Raw genomic sequence first — 9,756 nt, 5'->3', positions numbered from 1 at the left:
CTCCCTCCCTTCCTTCCTTCCTTCCTTCCTTCCTTCCTTCCTTCCTCTCTCTCTCTTTTTTCTTAGGTACAGGGTTTTACTATTTTGCAATGTTGCCCAGGCTGGCCTCGAGCTCCTGGGCTCAAGGGATTCTTCTGCCTCAGCCTCCTAGGTAGCTGGGACTACTGGTGCATGTCACCATTCCTGGTTACCTTTTCTTTTTTAAAAAATCATATTCAATTTTGTGTATTTGTTCACTTATTTATTTACATTTGTTTATTTTAAACTGCACTGGTGTGGTATAATTGATGTACAAAATACTGCACATAGTTGATGTGTATAATTTGTTGAGTTTGGACATACATATACGCCTGTAAAATCATGACCACAAGCAAGGGACTAGACATAGCCACCATCTCCAACGTCCCCTCGTGTCCCTTTGTTCTGTCTTTGTTCTGTTTTGTTGGTGTTCTAAACAAACTGCAGTGACTTCAGATTTGGTGCGGCTGTCATGGAACTCCCAATTACATGAGTTCCATCTCAGGGAAGGTGCCAGAAACTACTGATGTCACCCACATATGTTCTTATATCATACCAGAGATGCTATTCACACATCGAAGGAAACAAAGGACTACTCTTCTCTTGAAGGTCCCCTGGCTGCTTCCTCAGAAATCATGGGCACCTTGACTTTCATGGGCCAACCTGGGCTATCATAGGGCTTATAATACTTGGCCATCCTTTTGCTCTTCCTGGCTGCATTTCAGGCCAAGACCCAAAGGCCACACAGCTGGTATGTGTCTTGTGAAAATCTTGCAGAGGACATTCTTCTTATCAGTCCTGTCCATTGCTATTATCTCATTTATCTTGACTTTTTTTTGTTTAATTACCCAGAAATGTCAGGCTCATCTTTGCTTGGTTGCTGATACTTGGCATGTGTTTGATGATGTATCCCAAGGAAAGACAACCTCCTGGGTATCTGTCTTTCTTTATTCTTAGGTTGCCCTTTTCTGGCTCTGCATAGTACAGGCTCAGATAATGCAAGTTGGGCTGCTTACTTTGCAATGAGGGTTAATTTGGTGAGTTTTTCATTGGACACACCTGGCTATGGATCCTGCCTCTTGCCATTTGCTAAGTTTGAGGACCTGGGCAATTTATTAAATTTCTATGAACTTCATTTTCATCATTTGTAAAATGGGAATAATAATGCCAAGCATTATTGTAGCATCATCACAGACAGTGGGTTCTCCATTCAGCTGTTAGTAAGAGTCTTAAGATTTAATGTTTATCTTTTACAGTTGTATAAGGAAAGACACCGTAAGATATTGCCTTTGTAGCTACTAGGGGCTCCAGATGAAAGGCACTTTCATTCCTCTTTAAAATGGTAAGAAGAACCCTATGTCTAACTACCCAATAGTATTACTTTAATGAAACTGTGTTTACTTGAGTGCACACATTTTTTACAATATTCTGGGCCTTGAATAATCCAAGGTCAAATGCCACTAATCTTAAGTTAAATAAATGCATGAACTCCTACATAGACCTAAACACAGCTAAGAAAGGACTAGTTTTCTGGGCACTTGTATTTTCCATAGTGTGTCACAAATGTATAGAAAATCTTTAAATTTCACTCTTCATGTTTAAATTGTTAAAAGGCAAAATTACAACAAATCTAGTTTTGCAGAGCTCAATTGGCTTTATTTGCAATCCTAGAATTGGGGAGCAGTTTGAACCAAAAATGGTCCAGAATGCCCCACTTCATCCCATGGGAGGTTATATGTATAACCAGAGAAAAGGAAGTCATGTGCAGAGGCAGGCTGATGGGTTATAGCTCCTGTCTATCTTATTTGAGCATGGTTTGAATCACTGGCCACTTGTGATTGGCAGAGACTACGCTAATTGTTACAGGAGTAGGTTACGATCTATTTACACAGCAAGTTAGGTTACAGTTCACTATGAAGGGAGAGACTTTTAGGACAAACTAAAAATATGAACAGAGGCAGCTTTAGACCCAATACCAATGCTGAGGCTGTCATGAAGGTGAGACAGGCATGCGTTCTGCCTATTTTTTAGCCTAGCATAGTTTAGTTATGACCAGCTTAGCCTAGACTAGTGTAATAGTCTAACAGGGAGAACCCATTAACAGGAAAACAAATCAAATCAACTGATGTGGCTGTGAAACAAACATCGCACTGCAGTCTGGAATGGTGGCGGGGACCTACTTTTAAAAAAGTGATGAGGAAAATCCCCTCTTCACCCTGAAGAAATTCAACTCAGAACACAGAGGATAAGAAGTCCACTATCAAGGAAAGAGCAAGGGAGAGACCCCTGCATAAAGCCAGGAGGCGGTGAGGTTGGAGATCTCTGGGTGTGGCTCCGGGAGCCCAGTGAAAGAATAAGAGGAACAGACCATGGGGAGCTTGGAGGGAGAATGAGGTACCCTAAGAAATGCCTTAGTTTTTACTTCTCCTGGTGCCTCCCAAGAATATTTCAGAAGCCCATTCAAAGATGCTCTTTGAAAGCACTCAATTAATAATTTAGAAATTGATATGTTATTAAATCAAACTGAGAGTATAACAATTTAGGAAGGACATTTCAGGCTTGGTTACGATTCAGGTAATTCAAATGGTACTGCTCTTTTTAAATAATCCATATCACCTTTTAGTATAGACAACTGCTACATCTCAGATCTCTTTGTTTAAGGGATCATCTGGATATTCAGCAGCCAGAGAGAAGCACCTTTAGTATGTATCAGGTTTTCTCTTTTATGATGAATTTTTTTACATAGACTTCAAAATTGTTTCTTTCCCCACTTTCTTTGGTGTTTTGGAAAGAATAAATGTAAATTGTTTAAAAAATTGAAAGTGAAAATGTGTTTGGAGCACTTTAACAACGGTCATGAGCGTTGGGATAAGCATCCCACAAAGCCCTGTGTGGTCAAGGCGTGGTCCTCAGTCTTGGCACTACTGGGAGGTGGTACAGAGCCTCTGAGAGGCGGGGCCTAATGGGAGGAAGGTAAGTCATTGGAGGTGCACCTCAAAGGGGATTGCAGGCTCTGGTCTCTTTTCCTTCCTCTCCCTTTGCTCCCCAGATGTCATGAGGTGAGCATCCTATTCCACTGCCATAACATGCTGTCTGGTCACAGTCCCCAAATCAACAGGTCCACCCAATTATGGACTGAAACCTCCAAAACTAAATCCAAACAAACCTTTCCTCTTTTAAGTTGATTACCTCAGGTATTTGTTACGGCCATGGAAAGCTAACTACCCAAACTGTCAACTTGATTGTTCTGCTCAAATCAAGGTTTTATCCTGCTAAGTCAGTTTAACCTGTTATGTCGGCTTGTTGTTTGAAGATTAAAATCACACCCTTCTCTCTCTCCCACTTACACTTCTTAAGAGATGTGTACTCACAAACCACAGAGACTGAGCAACACAATTCTGAACGCTCTACACCCTCTCCCTGCCACCCCCCCTCCCCGGCTTCACCCCCTGCTGTGAAAATAGGCAGCCTGGCGTTTCCAGCCAGCAACACGATCTTTGGTGCCAGCACTTACACAGTTAGAAATAGCCTTGTACATATGGGCAGCAGGCTCTTGCTGACTGCTCCTTCGGCTCATTCCTCCCTGAGCCCTTCTTCACCTCACCTCTTTAACGGAGTTAACACCAACCACTCTCTGATACACCTTAGTGACTCCAATACCAAAACCATAGGTCCTCGAGAGGAAAGAACTCTTTGTTGTCTTCTTTCCTGGGTCTCTAAAACAAGGTCGTAGTAAGGATAATGAAAACAATAACCTTGAATTAAAGCTGTGATTTATTTACACTTAATGAGTTAATAGATGTAAAGTACTTCTTAATGTCCCACATACATGAAATGGGCAATACATATTAAACATTAGCAAATATTATCATCATTTGTTAAGTACATACTAAGTCCCAGGGCACTGTGCTGAATCCTTTGCATATGTAATCTCTTTTTTCAAATATTCATTTTTTAGTTGTAGTTGGACACAATGCTGTTATTTTATTTTATTTATTTTTATGTGGTGCTAAGGATCGAACCCAGGGCCTTGCACACGCTAGGTGAGCACTCTACCGCTGAGCCTCAACCCCAGCCCCAGTATATGTAATCTTATTGAATTGTTTGGAAGAACCCTATGGGATAGCAGATAGTTTACACCCATTTTACCGATGAAGAAACAAAGATTCTAAGAACAGAAGAGCTCAAATTCGCACATTGGATACATTTTTGAACTGGAATTCAAATCAAATATCCACAGCCTCTGTGTCTATTTTTTAAGCTTATTGTATTTATCTTCAGCAGGAATGATTTGGAGACAACCAAATGATCATAACCAAATGACATGATAATCCCTCATAAAATTTGGGGATATCATTAAGCTGCAGGATTGTCTTAGACTTGAAAATTCTTCAAGGAAGACTTAGATGGCTTATGAAACATGAAATGCATCTGGGTGAGGTAGAGGGAGGGATAAAAGAAAGGAAGAAGAGAGGAAACGTTTATTAAGTATATAATTGTACATTTACACCTATTGAACATATAAATTATAATTTTTATATATGTGCACATGTATATATATATATGCTTATAAAGTCCTAAGGACTTCTTTCTAAAATTTCTTCTTTGTAATGATTTTTTTAGGTTAATTTATGTGAGGTCACCCAGTTAGCTAGTGATCAATGCAAAATTCGAACCCAGGTTGGTCCTGTCCCTGGGCCCAGCCTCCTGCTCACAACTCCCAGGTTGAGAATTTGTGCTTCAATTCCAAACCTTAGGACACTGCAAGTGCTTTAATAATGATTTCATATTTTCCACTAAGACACTAAAATGGCTTATCAAAAGAGGTCAGGAAGTTAGCTTCCTTAGAGAATAGTCAGAGAAAAAGCTAGACAGTCATGTTTGGGGGATGGTTTTTCAATTCAGAACTGCCCAGAGGTGTGAAGATAGATGGGCTAACCTCCCAGGTCCCCTCCAGTCCTGGAGCTCTAGGATTGATTTGCCAATGAAAATGTCAGGCCTTTTCTTCCATAAAATGATATATGATGGTCTAAGTACATTCCCCACTTCCACCCCCCACCTCCTTAGAGCTGATTAAAAAGCAGAGATCAAATCAGCAGAAACAAGGGTTCTTCCAGGGAAAGGAAGGGGTTCTCCAGGAATGACGAGGCCTTCCGAAGATGGGGAGAGCCCTGGGGCAGTAGGGGGAGTAAAAAAGGAAACCTAGCAGACTGGGGAGCTGCTGAGGTGTACAGGGGCAGGTAAGTCAAAGGACAGATGCAGCTGAGCTCTGCCGACTGTCACACGTCGGCATGAAGTGTCAATTGGTTAGTGCTTTTGAAATGTACTCTAATTAAACAAGCAGAATAAGTGCATGAAACAACCTGAGAGCCATGCATTTTCTTTTAAACCAGGAAATAAGACATCAGTCTTGAATCAGAACTCAACCAACAATTATCCCCTGAGCCCTTAGTCTATGCAAGACACTATTCTGGGTGTGAGGGATACAGAAATGAACAAAGCAGAGCTGGACACTACCCTTCTGAAGCAAGCAGAAAAAGGTAAAACGTGATATTCTAGGCAGCACCAGGCACTGGATAGAAAATAAAATAGAGAAATGGACAGGAGATACCAGGGTCAGGAGTAGAAATTTGTCATGTTTAATAGTGTGGTCGGGGATGCCTCACTGAGAAGGAATTACCAGAATGAAAGAGCTGATGGAAGAAGGGGATGAGTAATAAAGAAATTAGGTGGAGGAGGACACAGGTCAGGGAGCACAATGAGGCAGTGTGCACCTGGAGCCTTCAGAAAGGTGGGGTGCCCAGGTAGCTGAGAAGAGACGGAGTCAGAGTTAACAGAACAGATGGTGCAGCCCTGGAGAGATCTGAAAGGGTTCAGATTTTTACATAGAACGAGATGGGAGCCATTGCAGATGACTAGAGAAGGGATGTCATTTGACTTACATTGAAACAGGTTGCTCTGATGCAGGATCAGGGTACAGGGCACAAACTGTACTAGGAAGGGAAGGGAGGCAGGCCAGAAAGCTGTTACAATCAACCAGGAGAGAGATAATGTGGCATGGACCAGGATCATGGCAGGAATAGAGATGGGGGAACGTAGTCAACTTCTGAATATATTAAAATACCACCACAAAGTTTGAAAGTGAAAAGGAAGACAAGTCCGAGAGAAGGTAAGAAAGCCTTTGCTAATTATCTCTCAATGTTTCTGCTATGTCTTGTCTTTTCAACCAAAACAGTGAGTCTGTGTTAAGACTCCTTGTGCGATGAGCTAACCAATGCTTTTGGCTGTTTTTCACTGAGACATATGTCAAAGGGAGCAGGTCCTCTTCCTGTATTTGCAAGTAACTAACCCATTTTGCATCAAGCATGGTGCTGGGCACATGGTGTTGAGATCCAAGAGACTTAAGCCACAGTTGCTGCCTGCAGGAGCTCTTTCCTGGTCTCCAGGGAGACAGGTGTATTAGCAATAATTCCAAAATGATGGCATAAATCATGAACTCCAGGTATAAGCAGAAGCACAAAATAGGGCATTTGGCAGGAAGGAAGGTGGCTGGAGAGATTTGCAAGGTGTAGGAGTTGCCAGGGGACACGAGAGGGGAGGGTGTTCTAGCAGAGGGGCAGAGGTGCAGAGTGTGGGATGTGCCAGAGCAGGGACCTATGAGGGCCATGTGGGCGGATTAGATGAGGAAAGCCCAGGCTCACCTGGATATCAAGGTCATGCTGGAGAGTCACCAGCTGCACTGTATTTAGGTCACAAGTAGAAAAGGGAGCTTACAACCTCACTCCTAGAAAAACTAACCCAGGGTGGGTACTTTTATTTCTGACTTCGATCATCAATGTCTTTAAATATCAAATGATACGTGTGTGAAGCCTGGACACCAAATATCTCGTTTTAAGTCCTGCATTTGCTATTCGTCTGACCTTAAGTCACCATTTTTGTGAGTCTTGCTTCGTCTGTCAGCCGAATAAGGAAATAATAACTTGCTGCACATGCAGCTATGAAAACGAAATGAAACGCATCTGCATGAACATTTCCTAAAAGGTCCAAGAGTTTAGTTATTGGTTTAGAACGGAGTTACTGAAAGGTCCTTGGGAACTCTCTCCCCACTCCACTCCCTGCTGGTGACCTTGTCTCTTCCCAGTGCTCCCATTCTCTTCCCATGGCCATGGTCAGGGGTCACAGAACACCATTTCCGTGATCTTTCCATTTTCACCCAGTCTGCAGGGTGGAGGGTGGGTCCCCACCTCGCGGTCGGCCTTCCCTCTCCATTCTGCCTAGTGCCCGTGCCCGGCCTTCTCCCGCCCCAGCCCTTTCTCAGACAGGGGCTTGTCTCCTATTTCATCAAGAAAATTGAGGCTTCTGGCATGAACTTTGCTTCCTTCCACCTCCATCAAGACAGCTAAGCAGCATCTGTCCCATTTACAAACACCCTTCCCTCTTCAGGATCTGAGGGAAGGAGGCAAGGCTTCTCCTGGTCAAGATGCCCCTACTCCCCTGTGACCCACATGAGATTCCCACCTACTCCCACCCCATCTCAGCTTGTCATTCATTGTCTCCTTTTACCTTTGGGACCTTGCTCCATCTATAAAACCCTTCCTTCTATAAGTGTGTTCTCTTGCTTTCTATTAGCTCCTGGACCTTGGCCTACACTATATCAAGACTCACCTGTTGAGAAACAAGTCCCTCTCGGCCTTTTCTTCACTTCTAGCCAAGAACCTTGAAAATAGCACCTACCTGGGGTCTTTACTTCCTCACTTCTAAACCCACTGTCACCTGACGTCTGAACCTACCAATGAGCTCATCCTGCTTTCAAAAGCGTCCCTTCCAACTTGTGGCAGCTGGTGGACACTGTCAGTCTTATTCTAACAGGGCCTTTCATTTGACTCTGTTCCTTTTCCTTCACTTCTAAATTCTCTCCTTCCTTGACATGATTCTCCTCCTACACCTCTGATCACTGCTTTTTGTCCTATTTCTCAGGTGCTCCTTCTCTGCCAACTTCTTAATGTTCTTACTCCCTCTCGGGCTTCTGCTCTTCTGATTGTTTTCCTGCACGATGCAGCACAGCTCACCTTCCTATGTTGATGGCTCCCAGATTTAAGTCTCCCAGACCGACAACACTGTTGGACTTTAGACTCCTACCCAGTTGCAGTCTGCTAGACATCTCTCCTGGAGATACACTCATGGGAATAAATATGGCCTGGACGAAATGCACCATTACCCCACACACCCCCAGTTTTGATCCTTTTCCTTTGTTTCCTCTCTGTAACAGGTGTTATGATCCACCCTGCTACCAAAGGCAGAAAACTAAGACTCAGCTCAGATCATTTTCTCTAGTTCACCCTACCACAGTTGGCCATTAAATCTATTTCTGACCTCTGAATAATATTCTTAATCAGGCTGTCCTCTCTATGCTTTCTTCCCTGAGGTTAGCTTCAGCTTCAACCTCTTTGGTGAAAACTATAGCCACTTCTAGATTGTCTCCTGGCTCTGGTCTTATTTCTACCTCTCTTGTGACTCCAAATCCATGTTCTGTACTATTGCTAGAGAAAGTATATTAATCTGCATTCTGTTACTATAAAAAATACTTGAGGCAGCTTGACTTTTAAAAAAAAAAAAAAGAAGGTTCGTTGAGCTCAATTTTAGTTTTATAAATCTAGGATCAGGCAGCTCCAATGATTAGGCCTCTAATTAGGAACTAATGGCAGATTATACAGCAAGAGATCGTATCACCAGACAGAAAGCCAGAGAGTGACTTGGAGAACAGGCTTCCTCTTGTAACAACTCATTCTCATGAGAACTCAGGGGTTTCATGAGAGCTACCTTAATTCCTTCCAAGGGCAGCACCCTCAATGACCTACAGACCTCCCATGATGCCCCACCTTTTAAAGGTTCCACCACCTCTCAGCACCACACTAAGAATCTAGCCTCTAACACATGAACCCTTGATGGCACACTCACACCACATCTGAAACAGCAGAATGTAATGTGGAATGCAATTCTGGGTGCTTACTCCTCAGGTTAATGCCAGATTCAGGGGTTCTCCTGGGATCTTTAAAATAAAGGACTTTCTTGATGTTTGAAACCCGTTGAACCACATTTCCTGCTTTCTCCACCTCAGCCCTCATATTCCCTTCATGGTAGGGTTCTACAAGGTTCAACACATAGCACCTCTCTTCCTTGTGGAGCTCTGAATTAAGTAAGTAATAGGCCAGGGAGAGCTCACATGAAAGATCAACACGCCCCCTTTGTTACCAGTGAAATAAATATTACAGGAAATGCTTCCAAGGGCGCTTCCTCAGTGTGAGCCCCAGAACAAGATAAACATGTTGTCCCTGTCAGCAGCTCACGCTCATCAGGAAGAGAAGAGAGCTCAGGCAGGACACTCAGGTTATTCTTCCCAGAATTAACAATAAGAATTCACCCTCCCCTACCTGACTCATTGCCCAAGACTCAGTCATTTTAAATTTCCCTCTGTATGAGATACTTCTTGAGTGCCCCGGATGCCCCCCATTCTCTGTGCCCACAGGCTCCATCAGAACATTTACCTTAGTACAGATAATGGCTGTAATGTGCACATTTGTATTAGGGGAAAGCACCACGTCACTCAATCTTCTATTCTCAGTGCCCAACATAGTGACTGGCATATAGTGGGTACTTAATAAGTGTTCAGTGGACTGAGCCTAGATCATCCACACTAACTTCTTCATCTGATGAACAACCTTTGAAAAGCCTGCCTTG

The sequence above is a fragment of the Marmota marmota genome, unplaced genomic scaffold (genome assembly GCF_001458135.2).
Source record: "Marmota marmota marmota unplaced genomic scaffold, marMar, whole genome shotgun sequence".
Taxonomy (NCBI): domain Eukaryota; kingdom Metazoa; phylum Chordata; class Mammalia; order Rodentia; family Sciuridae; genus Marmota; species Marmota marmota.
The sequence above is the reverse complement of the archived record's forward strand: the minus strand, read 5'-3'. Positions refer to the sequence as shown.